The following is a 15,653-nucleotide window of genomic DNA, read 5'->3' on the forward strand; positions in this document are numbered from 1 at the left end:
AGGGTAAGGAGACATTAATATGTGCAGTCAACTTACATCTTGCACTACGAAAGTGTGCTGGTATGAGTGGTTCTGACACCTAGAACATAAACCAGATGGCCCCTTTCTTACGCCATATCATGCAAAAAGAGATTTGAATTAATTCATGTAGAAATCATGACAATTCTGTTACTGTTGGAACTCAGTACAGCGGACAGGGTGGCAGTAGATTATGCTGAATTTTTAACTTATAAAATACTAGTGACAGATGTCACTGCCTGTACTCCTTTGTTGCTTCCCATCCTTTCTCCATCCCCTAGTGCCCTTGTATCCCTTTCCCCAGAGCAGTAACTCTGGGCTATACTGCTTAAAAACCTATTTATATGAATTTCGTGCAGAACTTTCTCAAAGTCTGTGTGTAAAGAGAAATCCATCAAACGCACAAGCATGTGCCTGAAACATAAAGATGCTGGGGTAAAGGAGATTTCATTTTTCAGTGAACTCCACTTACAGCCCTTTTTGACATTCCATCCGAAATTAATAACATTTTACTGGCCATGGGGATCGATGAACTATGGAAGCAACAGTGCCTTCCACAAAGAGTTTGCATCCTGAGTAGCTGAGACTCAGTGGGAGACAGGAATATTACCATCTGCACTACATGGGGGCTGAAGCACAGAAGTAAAGGCGTTCTGCCCAGCGTTAACTCTGCCCAGATTCCCCGAGTACTGCTGTCATGCCTCTGCCCATGAGACATTCCTTGCTCCGGCTCCAGGGGTGCGTTGGCATGGGCGCCCGTCCAGCAAGGTGCCAGGGTCCCCCCGCGCGCAGGAGCTGCGTCCTGCCAGGGCATGGCTGGCGCAGCCACCGAGGCTCTGAGCACACCATCCCCAGGGCCGCCACACTTCTCTGCTGCCGTAATGAGATCCTGGGCTGCTCCCTGATCTCTGCACTTCACACATGCCTCCTCACTTCCATTTTTCAACGCCTTCTCCACACAGCATGTCTCCTGCTGACACACCCCTGTCAGCTCCTCCATTGTGTGGCCAGCAGCGTCTTTCAGCACATGAGCCTCAGCCAATATGGCTTAAACACATCGATTCGGGGCGGGGGGGCAGCGGGAGGGAAGCCTCCACTGTGCGTGCGGGGGGTGTGTGGGGTGTGATGTGTGTGTGCAGGGGGGTGTTTGTGGCGGGGGGGTCCTCCCTGCCACACAAAAGCACAAGTGGTTTTGTTCGCGCTGGCAGAGGCCGGCTGTGTTGAAGCTCCCTTTCATCAGTGGGTATTAGGCCCAAATCGCTGCCTCTTTGAATATGTACACAGCGCTTTCCATCTCCTGTCACCGGGATGACAGATCTGCCAGGCTCCTCCGGGGCCTGGCACCTGGGGCGCGCAGCAAAGCCGGCTTTTCAGCTAAGAGCACACACAGCTTTTTTTCCCTTTTTTTTTTTTTTCCCTCCTTTTTTTTTTTCTTTTTTTTTTCCATTGGGGAACTTTCTCCTCCGCCTTCCTCTCCTTTCCCCCCACCCCCGAACCTGAATGAACACTTCTTTCAGTAATAGGTTTTTTCCACCTGGTTGACTTGATGAAAGGTTTATGAGTTGACATTATGTGTGAGAAGAACAAAGCAAGCGCGGGGATGTGTGCGTGCGCGGGGGTGGGGAGCGGGCTCGACAGAGCTGCTGAAAACTTTATTACAAACTAAGAGACGTTGGGAGCAATAAATCAGTTGGATGCTCCTACAAACCAGCAGAAAGCTGCCACTGCAGAACAGAACGAGAGAGTACGCAAGGCTGTGCTGGGCACCAGCACTGGGCTGCTGGAAGGAGGGAGGAGGCAGAGGGGAAGGAGGACGGGCAGGGGAAGAAGCCTGCTGTGCGCCCATCTCTGGCAGGTCCCACTTCCCTGGGCCAGGCAGAGACCTCCAGAGTCCCTACCTCAAAATCACAGTTATAGAAACAACAGCACCAAAGGACGCTTCCAGAGGCATGAATTGATGCTTACAGCCAGCTCAGGGTGCAAATCAGAGGGCTTTAGGAAAAAGCTGCCTTCAGACAGATGCCCTGTATCCGCTCTCCTGCACTCCGGAGATCTGCGCCTGGTCTACCCAGGCAGTTTGTTTTGCTCAGATTCTGCCTCTCCCAAGGTGAAAGTCGGCAGCTACTATTTACCAACATACAGATGAACAACAACAGCTTGCTGTGAGTGTTTAAAAAATACCATACCTAAAACAAACAAACAAAAGAATTTCAGCTGTTGTTTGTTAGGAAACCAGAGTTAACAGGCTTACAGTTATGAAAGGCACCTTTAGAAAACACAAGTTAAATGATTTTTACTTTGCATTACAGAGAGGGGTAGAAAGGACCTGAGCTGCTACCAGCTGAGCCTGCAAAACAACCAGGAGGTGTATTGTCACATCAGCTTAAAGGCAAGGCTCGGTAGCTGAGACACGACACGGCACGACACTAACATGGCACATTGCTTCCAAAACAGACTGGCTTCCCTCAGTTGCCCCCCACTGCTTGGTACAGATGTGTTCAGCGGGTTGGAGGTTGCAGCAAGGGAAATGACAGCACGTTTCCTACAACGTCACGTCAGCGAGAACCACACAGCATTCCCCTGATTTTATGCTATAACGGAAATACTTTCGTTCATCTAGTTTTTTGAAGGCGTTAGCCTTAGTTCTGCTCTAATTTAGACCTGTGTTAATTAGAACTGTCTCTGCTGAGGTGAGTAGTTTCTTAGGAGGAGCAGGTAGCAGCTTTCCCTGACTAAGCTGAATAAATTGCTCAGAGTATCGCTGTAATGTGACAAGCAGACCAGGTCCCACCGCATGAAAGCCTCTGAACCATACAACTACTGTAGGTCACGCAATCCAACTGCATGCTGCCATTGCTATTTCTCCTTAGCAATCCCATGCCGTACACAAAGGCAAACATGTTTCTATTTTAAACTCTAATCCAAGGCTACTGCATGCCTTTTGGAGTGCGGATGTCCTGGAAATGTCACTGCAGAGCAGTGTGCTCAAGAGATTAGAGCCGTTCCATTTTGCAAATGACAGAGTACAGTCACAGATGTTACTCTAGCCATGGGGTCAGGCACAGTTGCTCAGGCTTAACTTGTTGAATTGCATTAATAAAAAGGAGAAGGGGCAAATGCTGAAAGATCCTGTGCAGCTGTAACTTTGCTCAGGTTAGTATTTCTAAGGTTTCTATCCCAGACAGATACATTTCCTTTCCCCCATAACAAGCAGTAGCCATTACAAGCTTTAGAGTGATGAATTTAATGCCTGAATCTTCAGGCAAAAAGTACGCTTAGTATTTCCAGTCTTGTCGTGATGGACCAACTGAAGAGTTAACAGCCCTTCTGCAAAAACTCTGCAACGAAAGTCACGGTCACGAGGCTCAGAGAAGAATCAAGCAACTAAAGCAGCTCGAGCAGCGCTGACATTTGCTGAGCCACCTAAAAGCTTCACAGTAGAGCTGGGTTAAGGGAACTGGTCAAGCCCAGAGACACGAAAATGCAGAATTGGTTGGAGATATTTGAGACCTTAACCAGGACTGCCCAGGGCAGACACACACGGAGGATTGGTCAGGAACACATTGACTCACAGGGAGAGGAACTGAGTTCAGATTAAAGTGCAATAGCAGCCCTGGGTCTTCAGACCAAGAACTGCAACAGATGAGCAGTTCTAGTCAAGGCAATGGTGTGCTTGGCAGAGCCGGGCTGCAGAAAGCACCAGCTCCAAACGGTGACATGGTACAGGTTGTGACTGCAATCCACCGGCAGAGTAAAGTGAGCGTGACCTGCTTGAATCCTAGGGGCCTGGTTCTCCCATCAGTAGTCATTTACACTTGGGCACTTCACACAGTGAGCAGCGACCGCAAATTGCAGACTAGAAGGAAACCAGGCTGTGTTAACAATATTTCCAGAAGAGACTAATGCTATGGGGTGCTTCTATTTTTACGTATCTAATTTGAGTGCTTCTGATTTGCAGATAGTGAGAACTGAGTAGGTTTTACATTTTTAGAAAACCAGGTGCTTTTAAGATGTACCTTTAAAATCAAAATCCATTTTAAATCACCACTGAGAATCTTGGCTGGTGTATAATAATGCTTCTAGGCACTTGCTCTGAAAAGCAGCCTGAGCTCTGTCCTAGATCAGCATGCAGTGACACGCATCATTCACACTAATGGACTACTTCTAGCTGTGTTGGAGGAGAGAGAAAAGGAAGGGCTGGGGAAAAAGTGCCGAGATGTACTGAAAAAAAAAACCCAAAATAAAAATCAGGTGCAACTGCAGCTCCAGCCTGCATGCTTGGCGTTAATCATTTGCTCCGTTTCTGTGGCTCATATCTGCTCTACACTTTTGCGCTATGAGCAATTCTGGTGCTCTGTAAAAAGCAAAGCACAGACAATCCACAGCTAGCACCGTATTAGTGGTGCTTCTGCCTCCCTGCTGCCCAGGGCAGGGAGAACCTCTCATTTCTTTAGGGTCTGTAGCTGCCTGAGGAAAGCTGGAGAGAAGAGACATAAATTACCTAGTTATTTGAATTTTTCCAAGCAAAAGTTTGAATCAAGCACATGAACCAAACGCTGGTATATCAAACAAAGCTCGGTCAGATGTACTGAAGTTGGCAGGGTAACGTGGGTGGAAGATGATGGGCATTTGTTCCCTACTGCCCACCGCTGTTTAAGAAGCAGTAGGCAGGCTCTCCCATTTTCTTGCTCCAGCTGCAGCTGAAGAGATAACACAATAATCAAAGCTACTTTATGGTATGTCTAATGGAGCAGGGAAAGAGTTTCATGGAAGTGACCAGAAATGTACGTGGTATTTGAGACGTGGGTATAAAGAGCAATATGCTCTGTATTTCTTCTCTAGAAGTTTCTCACAGAGCTGATGCCCTCACAGAACTACCCACATCGCACTGACATCTCTCTCCTTCAAGGTATTAATGAATTAAAAGACTTTTTTAGCAAATATTTTTGGGATTATTTTTTTTAGCCATGTGACTTTACTAGCACTGAATTTTCAGTGCCGTTTTATTATCTGGCCATTCAGTACTGTGAAATCCTTCTGAAACAAGAACAAGATCATTGTGACATCTGCTTTTCTGTCTCTTCTCCAAGTGATGAGTATTCGAGTCCAGAGCCTCCCCCTCCTCACCCACCACCCTACTCTGATCAGTAGCCCTGCTTTGTCTCAAGGGTCATTTTCTGGCACTAATTCATTCCCTCTCCGCATCAGAGTTTTGCTAGAGTCACCAAGTCTTGCCACAGCAATGGAGTCTGTAGGCTGCTTGGCTGATAATTCTGAAGAGGGATGTGATGGCTTCATCCAGACCACTCTGACAAAAATGAGTCCTGCTCTGAACGTGAAGGAGTTGAAGTCAAGACTAGCAACACGCCCCTCACATCCCAAAGAGCCAGACTTACATCCTGACAAGCTCTTGATTATGAGCACCGATTTTTCAGTCCCAGACCTGCTTTTCCTTTTCCTGATCCATGCACTTGCTGACTAATGCTAACAAATCAGGACAGTTGCTGCTTACTGGAATCACCTTTCAATGGGGAGTTGACAGCAAGAACAATGCATCTGTTTGCAGCCTGTGGAGGCTGCAGGGAGCATCTGTCATCAGAGGAGCTACTTGTCAAAAGAGGTTTCAGGCTCTGGCTGATTCTCAGAACAGGGAGAAGAGACATGTACAGACCTATAGCTGGACTGCTGTTTTGTATTGGTGGTGCTTTCATCTTCCCCTCTCTCTGCTTCCATGGATGACTTTGTTCTATCAGATGTGGTTTTTAATTATGAGAGTTCGCTGTGCCATTAGTGGTTTAACTGAAGGGAAATTGAACCATATAAATAGCACCATTTTGCTATTCTCTGTTTATATTAAGCTGGACTTCCCTTTTGATATTTATTGAGGGAGACGTGGATCTGTTTGAAGATTCAGTTCAACTAGTTAAGATTTTACTGGAGGAAGGAATTCAGCCACTGAAATCGCCATAGGCAGCATCGCAACTAGTTGGGTAGGAAAGAAGCAAGCAGCAACCACTACTTAGGGAAGACAGATGACATCAAACAGGCATTCCACCAGGGGTTTTTTAGCAGTCAGTAAATTATGCATGTACAAAGTAATAAAGGAAGTGTAATAATGCCTTATTGTTATACAGGCACCTTTCATCCTGAAGGAGTTTACAAGCTGGAGATCTCAACACTGCAGTTGGTATTATGTTTTGTCTTGCAGGGCTGAAATATCATTTACCATTTCAGTCTTAAGCGGATTAAGAAGTTACAGTTTGGAGAACGGTGTCAATGAAAAACATCACTGAAAAACTGCATGAAAAATTAACATTTGAAAAAGTTGCTTTTCATGTACTTTTAGAAGGAAAGCATTTTTTCCTCGAGAGAAAATTTTATTTTCATTTGAAAATAACAGCAACTAATTATAGCAAAAGATGATGGGCATCTTTTAACTAAATCATGAAAAACAGAAATTCTTTACATTGTAGGTAGTAATTTATGGTCAGTAGTACGAGCTGGTCTGATGCAGTAACACTGGGTGTCCTGTGAGAACTCAGATAAATTGAATTTATAAGCAGCGGCATCAAGGATAAAAAGGGAGAGGCCAACGGCAGAAGATGCTGCACAAAATGCAAAGACAAGGAGAATACTGGTTAAGCCCCTAACAGAAAACTCCTCATGCTGATTCAACGTGGAGTCAATTCTCTGCAGAGACAAAATCCCAGGTCTTAATGGCTTATTCAAATGGAAACCTACAGAGCAACATGCTTGATCCCTAACACCTCACTGGAAAACATAAAGTGCTGACTTAGTGCTACTGGAAACTGAAAGTGTAATTGTAGGGAACATGAATTACTTCACAGCAGTATTTGCATCAGGAAGGTAAGATACTATAGAACATGCTGGCTCCCAAAGCAACTCGCAGCGTACGTGTCAAGTCCAAGGAGTCAAGAAGTGCAGAGCAAGGAATTACAAATGCTTCTCAACACTTCCTACAAGCTACACAGCACTTGCAAGGCTGTGAAAGCAAGAGCTAGTGGGAGACTTGTCCTCAGCCTCAGCTCTTTGTCAAGGCAAGGCATTGCTTTTCTCCACAACAAAATATCATTTGGAAATTCTTGTGCATCCGCAAGGTTTACCAAATTAAGCAGGAATTGCACATACTCAATTGCATCTTAGGTGATGTGGATTCACTGAGAGGTAATTGACCTTAATGCAGAAGGGGATTTTCAGGCTGTCTCATCTATCTCCTGGAAAAGACCTCCTGGCAGGAATATTGCTTCATTAGAAAGCAACTGAGTGTTTTAAGTTCATTTCTGTCTTCTGCTAGGCAGAGGCTTGTAAGCGCACCCAGAACTAAGACTGCCAGCCTGCGAACTACAATTACAATGAAATTATAAATTGTGAGACTGTGGAAATAAGGCAAGGGGCTGGCTCCCTTTTTTTTTGGTTAAGGCTATGCAAGCACCACTAGAAAATTCTTGATCTGTAGGGACTGCTGCCTGTTTGCATGGCAGCACATCCTCCCAGACAATGCGGCATGCTAGCAGCTGTTCAGAAAGGAGCAGAAAAAAGTGGGTAAAATTGGTCTTTACTGTTCATTGTCCAGCTTCACCGGTAATTAGCTTGGCTACCTCTGCAAGGTGTTATACAATATAGATCAAGACTTGATTATTTCTGCCCAGTAATAATCACGAGCAGAGTTAGGTTGCGACAACAGATGAGGAAGTAAAACCTAAAGTTTAATAAAAAGCAACAGACACAGACAAGCAGACATCACCATCTAATGATGTTTGAAGAACTTTTCTCCTTCGGCCGAATGTCTGTTTGGCCTGTAGGCATCATGAACTGTATCAGTCAAATTTCTGTGCCACCCTTTGTTTATGAAGAAAGCTACAATTACTCATATTTGACAAGTCAGTCCCACAAAGCCTTGTGAAGTTCAAAGCACTACCCACCTGGTATTTCTTTTTTACAAGCATGCAACTACAAAGTGTAACTTTGGGAATTTTTTAACCTTTCCTTCCCACACGCCCAAGCATTCTTGTTCTTCCCTTCGTCTCTTTCTAGCTTTCATTTCACTGGGTACCACACTGAGAAGACCAAGATAATTCAGGTAAGAGGAGGATGACTGGTGCCTGACCGAGTTTTAAAAGAAGCCTGCCACATCAAATAAATTAGATCCCTGAGAGATGTTAAGTGTCCAAAATGGCCCGCAGGACCCAGGTTCAGAGATGTTACCCAAGGACTAAAATGACTTCAAGCAGTGCACTCCACACCAGAGATCGCTATGGCTTCAGCAGCGCCACTCTGCATGCAGCCCAGACTGTACAGACAGCAAAGGCTGGCTGCAGAGGTTTATGAGAGCTCCTTTCATACCACTGCATTATTATAGAGATGTGTGTCTGAAGATGCCACGATTATAATGGAGAATGTTTATTTTGTCTGTAACCCAGCTGGCTGGTCTGCTGTATTTCAAATCTCTTCAAGTAAATAAATGAGAGGACTCTACTTTCGCCTCCACACTGCAGTGTGTATACATGAGTGTTATTTCCTGTATCTGATTCCTGTACAAAAACTGCTGTCAGGCTATTAATAATCTGAAAAAACACCTTGAAACTTGACTCAATGAGGGCACATTGCAAATGGGCTCTAATGGCTTTTATTTCTCATCTCTGTCACCTCAGATCTAATCTGCCATTTTCTCATTTTTTATCCTCTCTGGTCCCCTCAAAAATCATTCAGCAGCTCTTCCCTCAGTGCCAGGCAGAGCAGAAGGGGGCCATGCCATGGGGTCACCAGCATTTATTAACAGAGAAAGGTCAGGTGTATCATGTAGTGCGAAACAGAGACTCGGGCACACTCCCAGAACAGAGCGAAGGTGAGTGTGTGGCAGCCACCTGCCATTTCCAGGCCTGGGATCAAAATGTAGAAAGCAAAGTGAGATGTGGTCCTGGAGGGAAGATATTCCCACCACCAGAAACAAACCTTACACACACGCCCCACCCCCTCACCCCCCATTTTATGGGCCAGTAAGGAATTTTCCTGGATTCTAAGACTTGCTTTTATCCACAAGGAAAGAATTAGCCAGGACTGTGCCAAAAAGCCAGTAGCAAACTCCTGAATAGTGACAAGTTTGTTTTGCAGACCGTTTCTTTCCTTTAATTTAAAAAGTAATTAAAAAAAGCAGCTTAGAACTGAAACTAGATGCTGATTTTTTCTCTATTTTGGGGCCACATCTGCATCTTCTGATGAAATGATCTGGGCACCATCAAGCTTTTGCAGCATGTGTCCCTATGTTTAAATTCATGCTCCTTACACTGTTTGGTGTGGCACATTTGCCTGAAGAAAAAATGCAAATCAAAGGCTCTTTAGATCCCTCTCTAAAAAAATGAGAGAAAGAATGTGAGAGGACGTTGAAAAAGCATTACACAGGACTTGTGACCTACTAAGAACTTATGGTCAGACTTTTAAAAGTTGTTCAGATGCTCTGAAGTTCTTAATTAGATATTACTACATTTTTTAATTATATGGCATTCCTAGGTATCTAATTACTTGGTAAAAAATGGACCTCAGGTACCTAGGGGGAAAAACATGAGGCAGTTTCTGACAAAAGTTGTATAGTATGTGATTCTCTGAGAGAAGCCACAAACCCTTTTTTCCCCTCAACCATCTTAACATTACGATCTGTTTAGGAGTTCCTTCTTTTCTGTTTTATTTGGTTACGCAAACATTAATTTAAGGAATATTTCTCAAGCCTCCTGTGGGAATCCAACCCAATTTCAGAGACAATGCATGTGCAAAAATGACTAACATTTCTCTTTGAGGAGGGGAGGAGATTTACGGCTTTTGACTCAAGGTTGATTTTTTTCCCCTCTTTTTCTTCTCCCTCCCTCTTCTAAGTATCTCTTTATTCATCACTTTAATTACCTAATCGTAAATTTCTTTAGGGGGTTACTTAGAAGGAAAATTAGCATCAAAGCTTGGCAGTAAATTCAGGGGTTTTTGGAGCAGGTCCAAGCTGTTTCACCTGTGATTAATTAGATGATTTTTTTCTTTAAGTGCCAGAAGGCTATTGAGGTCTTTAAGCAGTTACATGACTGCTGGCAGCTCAGGAATTATGATTGATGCATTAGTCTGGCATTTAGGACTTCGGCTTCTTTTTGGTAGTTGCTTGGATAAGCAAGTACATAAGACCAGCCACAGTGGTGGAAACAAAAGGCTCATTCCTGGCAAGCACCAGACCTTGCTCTCACAGAAGAGTGAAGGAACTGGGAACATTTGGTTCCCCACTGCTGGCAGAGTATTCAACAGGACTAAGATGAGAGAAAGGGAGAAAGAACCGCCTACTACTCAGTATTTTACAGAGTCACAATATCAAGTCATAGCAGTACTTCTTTTCCTTGAAGCTTTAAGGTGTGGCCTTATTCAAGAATGAAATTGAGAGGAAAACAGGACTAAACCTTTAATGTCAACCCTGGAAACTTTCTGTAAAAAAAAGACAGTCTTAAAAAATGCTTTTCTTTAAAAAAAAACCCTAATATTCTTTTCCCCTTGCCTCAAAGGGGAAAGAATGAATCTCAGTGGGGTTGCTTTTTTTAAAATTTTTATTTATTTTTTAAAGCAGAAAACCTTACAAGACAAATCCCAAGTCACAGTGACTGATCTGGCTCCTCCTTCTGGCTGGAAACAAAAATCCTGTTGTGTTGTGTCACCAAAAAAAAATAATAAAATAGGCAACCCCCAAAAAACCCGAGTTCTCCATTAAAGCTTTAGCAGAAATTGGAAACAACAGCCTACTCCAGTCGTTATCCCCATGCCACTCCCACCCACAGGCAGGATAGAGAAGTCTGGAAAACCAAGTCAGCTTGGGGAGAGATGGAGCCCAGTGAGCTGTGCCTACACCTTCACTGCTCCAGCTGCACCTGTTTTCTGGGAAATGGAGAAACTTCAGTCACTAATGCTTATTAGCTGGCACATGTGTACTACAGAAAAAGTGTCAGAAGCATTAATGATGCACTTCCAGATTGCTTAATACAGTTAGCTCACCTAATTCACTCTGCATGGCCTCCTGCTGCAAGCAGAGAAGCAATCAGCAGTTAAACAGCTCTAGTCCCTTTATAACTGGCCACTAGAAAGACAGTGGAGAACAAGACTATGGCTTTATGGTACATTGGGGGCAGGTCGAGAGAGTAAGCTGAAGTAGATGGACGGGAAAGCAGCAAAGAGCCCTTCCTTCAGCAGGAAGAGGCTAGAGAACCCACTGCCAATTAATAAGTAAGAGAGACCTCCTTCTGTCCTGGCATTAATTTAAACCACTAGGTGTTTGGAGTTTATCTCAGCAGCGCAAAATCATCTTTCAGACAAGGTACGCGCTTTGCAGGAAACTGCGTGTGCACTCTCAAAACCTACTCCTGCTGTCATGCATCCTTCCTCCCAAGCGTTCTCAGGACAACAGGATGTCCCTTCACTTCAGGAGACAGCTCCTCATCCTGCTGTGAAGTACTTAATCTCCATGGGAAGTTCCTAGGCCTCTCACCATCCCTTCTCAGAGAATAATGACACTTGGTGTTTGAAGCCACCTCTTGTTTTTGTCAATACCCAGCCTGCCTCATCTAGCATTTATAGAGTCTGGATTCTCCTCAGATCTCATTGACGATGTGTCAGTCACCACCTGCGGCACACCGTACTGCAAAACCCAGCCCAGCTCGCAGCAGTGACACCCTTCACTACTCATTCTGCTGGATTGCGTCTGTCTACAGGAAGGAGGAGGAGGGAGAAAACAGCCCTGGCCTGGATGTACACATTCATCTCCTTAGAGGCAAGTGCACCTTTTTTTTTTTTTTTGAGAGGCTTGTGTTTGTGTGCATGCCCTTATCAGGGCCCAGATTAAGGGGGATACATGTGTTCGGGTAAGTGCTCTAGCATGTCTGAGCCTCTGCAGAGTCTACACATCCCTGCGTGCATCTTTGGAGAGGTTTCTGGCTCCGTTCGTCGTGTGCCAGCCTGGAACAGCAGTGTGACCCAGCTGACAAGACAGACAAGACACAGAACTGCAAGACTGCTCACCTACTGGGTAACCTCAACTAACTTACTCTCCTGTTTGACAACATGATCATACTTGTCTGCTCTTGTAAAGAGGCTGACCATCTTATAATAAATGGAAAAATAATGCGTCAGGTAGTGCTCCATGAAGACTATTTGAGCCACCACTGGAAGAGACTGTTACATCTCTAGACAGTCTGGCAAGGGAATGATTATGTTAGCAGGAGCTCAGATCCGAGAGCAGAAATGCAAAACAGCCTAGTGGGAAAGCTGCTAGCCTAGAAATCAGGAGATCTAGTTTCTGGTTTTATTTTTTCCACCAATCTGATATGTGCTTTTGAACAAGCTACAACTTCACTGCTTCCCTTATAACTCTTTTTTGTATATACCACCTAAGTTCACTAGGCTCAGGAACTAATTCTGATTGGATCTGACACAAAAATTTCAGAACTCAATCGGAGACTCCGGAAACACTGCTAAAAAGTAAAACCTACTAATATGAATCACCACCCACACACTCAAGTGACCTTTACAGGTTAGAACGGGTGCAGATTAGCAAACTACAGTGCTGAGATCCTGTAACAGCTTTGTGTACCACAGTGTGGTTTTCACTGTGGGAGCTGAATTTACATAAACACATGACCCAAACAATACACAAGAAAATACTGTTGCTGAAGATTCAAAGATGCTAGCTTCAGAAAGCAGGTTTGCATGCACTCACACACAGATTCTCTCCTATACCTTTGCTTTTCACAGTTTGTGACAACAGAGATAATTCCTTGCTGGAAGAATGTGGCATTGTTGACACTAAAAAAAAAAAAAAAAAAGTGCAAAACAGGCCTTTGCTTTGCTTGAACAGCACAGGCTTTCTTGATCAGCTGTCTGAGGTGCCTCATCTGTACAAAGCATTTAAACCTGTCTAACATCAAAAAGTAAGGTAAGACAAGTCACTTTGATGCTCCAGAGCACATGCCTAACATGATTATTGCAGAATCTTCCTGGTGATAATAGAATTATGCAAAGGAGGCCTTGACCCATTAATGCTTTTACCTTTCTTAGGATTTCTCTCCCTCTTCCTTCTTTCATGAGTAGCAGAACTGCTTGCTCAGATATAGCAACTGAACAAAAAGTGGAATAAGCAAAGTGAAAGAGGTTCCTTCTCCACCTTGTCATCTCTCCCCACTCCACCTCACACAGTAAATTACATGCTCCAGGAGTTGCAGCTTAAGCAACTGGAAATAGGCTGTACTGGAAAAGCTGTATGACTGGAGATGGGCATATTCCCCCATCACGGTGAGAGTGTGAATGCAAGTTGGGAAAGCAGGGCGTGTGTCATCACTGGCAGTTCTGCACCTAAGACACCTTGGAGAGAAGGAACACTTTAAAAAAATGTGCTTGCTGCAAACCTCTCTTTCTAATGGAAAGAAGAAAAATACTCACACCAGCGGTCGCAACACTTTTACTCTGTACTAACACAATAGTATATCCAATGTTTGGTGCCTTAAAGCCAGAACTAATACATTCTGGATCTCAGTCATGAAGGAATGCTTTCAACATTTGCCTCCATTTTCTAGGAAAAGCAAGTGATTTCAGATAGAAGAGCTCGCTGGCAAGATAGTCCGAGTTTCTCACCCACTCAGGGAAGTCACGAGTAAACAGGTTTTGGTAGTTTTTAATAAAAAAATGCCTTAACATTGCACAAGACCTGCTTAATATCAGAACACCGAGGTCCAGCCATGTGTAGTTATTTAAAAGCAACAGAACAATAAGGAAGAAAAAGGGATGCTACCTCCTCTGTGCTCTGTGCTTAGACAGAGTCACAGCTGAGAAGAAAGGAAGGTTCAGACGGTAATACAGAAAGCTTGCAGAAGCTTAGTATGGGGTACCCTTTGCAGTCAGAGGACTGTCAAGCCTACCCAGGCTCTTCCTTCCACCTTTTAAATGTCTTGTCTCTGTAAAATAATGCATGCTAGGGAATGGACTGAGACACTATTATCAAAGCCTTGTTCTGCCAGAGGGTAAACAGAATCCAGTGCACAAATTCTTATCTAATTTTGTATATACAGTGGGTGATTTTAGGCCAGAATCACTCCTACTAAGAGATCAGCTGACTGTCTTGGCTCAAGTTCAGGTCTGCAAAGGGCTGGCAAAGAGAAAGCATGCTTCCTATATATTTTGTTTGCTCTAAGCATGGTTTGCCGATTCCTACTTGCAATCTGTTCCAAATTGAAAATGTATGATTAGTTTGTTCCAGGAAAGATAAGTCCAACACATTAAGGCTCAGACCCGAACGCAAACTCCAAAACTCCCTAAGCGCAGATATTTTTCCATCTGGAGCTCTCGTCCAAACTTTTCTGTTGCTTCTTAGTCACGTTATTTGAGTGGAGTTCCTAAACGTCCCATCCTAAATCAGTACCTATTTATGTGAGGTTCAAACAAATCACAAGAGACAGTCCCTTCCCTAAAGCTCTCATTATCTAAATTAACAAGTATGTTATTATATTCCCTGCGCACAGCAAGCATTAGGATACAGTTAAATCATTCACTCAAGGTTACACAGCCAGCTTCTTCCAGAGCTGGGTACTAAACCAGTTCCTTGACTCTTAAGCTCAGTGCTTCGTCCTGCTCCTCAAGAGGAAAAGTGCAAGCCCAGACCTGACCATTCCCTTAGGTAGGAAAGCTTCTGGAGCACCTATTTGAAACAAAGACTTACTTTCCTCCTTTTCCCTGTCTAAAATAGAAAAAGGACCAAGACCTTATTCTTGAGCTTCAGGGATCTGTTAATTGGCTCCCTAGTAAAATTACAGAGACTCAGCTGCCTGATAATGATTGTAAATGACAGAGACTATCAGGTTTACCTTGTGATGTCCCTGGGGAGCCTGCAGTTAGTTTAGTCTGAACTCTGCGTCAGCTGTTTGGGTTCCTTTGTTCTCGGCATGTGGTATCTGGACTCAAGCTGCAGTCTTTCAAACCTAATTAGTGTTAGGGGAAAGAGAGAGAGGAAAAAAAAAACCCCAACCACCACCACTCTCCTCCTTCCCTCAACCAACTTTGTAATATACAGGCAGGGCCTGATTTATGTTACAAGTTCATGGGGATTTTCTGCTTGTTTTTTTGTTTTGTTTTTCATGCGTATCAATCCAGCATCTTCAGTTCTGGCTGCAAGAAAACTGAATTTTAGTGTGCTGGAATCTTTGAAATTTGAGAAGTTCAGCAGAGAATCTCTAAACTCAACAGAGCCATTGTGTTTGTATGCAGTTGAGTCTGTTCTGTGCAATGTTCAGCAGAAACTCAACTTTTTGCCCCTTTCCTCACAGAGAGAGCATTTTACTCTGATATGTCTGTTGTTAAAGCTTAACAATACTGTTTTCAGCAATAACCTCATGTTCATGTTTAGCCAAATTCAAACTGCCACCCCTAAGAAATCAGAGCACAGGCAATTTATTGTGGGAGTCTTAATAACTTGTACAATTTTTTATTTGCAATCACAATCTCTCATAGCTCTGACATGAAGGTGTCTGTTCTACCTGTTTTCTTGCTTGGTAACTGACTTCCACATCACAGGTCAACAGTTGTTGCAATGTTGAATGGAACAACACAGAACA

At 43.9% G+C, this 15,653-nt stretch overlaps 1 long non-coding RNA gene across 1 annotated transcript in view; it reads right to left on the reverse strand.

Annotated features, from left to right (window-relative positions):
* Window positions 1–15,340, reverse strand: part of LOC129785803 (uncharacterized) — a 142,029-nt gene extending 126,689 nt beyond the window's left edge. The window contains exon 1 of the long non-coding RNA XR_008750051.1: window positions 14,907–15,340. This is a non-coding gene — a long non-coding RNA (uncharacterized LOC129785803). The remainder of the gene's footprint in view (window positions 1–14,906) is intronic.
* Between the last annotated feature and the right edge of the window lie 313 nt (window positions 15,341–15,653).

The sequence above is a fragment of the Falco peregrinus genome, chromosome 17, assembly GCF_023634155.1.
Source record: "Falco peregrinus isolate bFalPer1 chromosome 17, bFalPer1.pri, whole genome shotgun sequence".
NCBI lineage: Eukaryota > Metazoa > Chordata > Aves > Falconiformes > Falconidae > Falco > Falco peregrinus.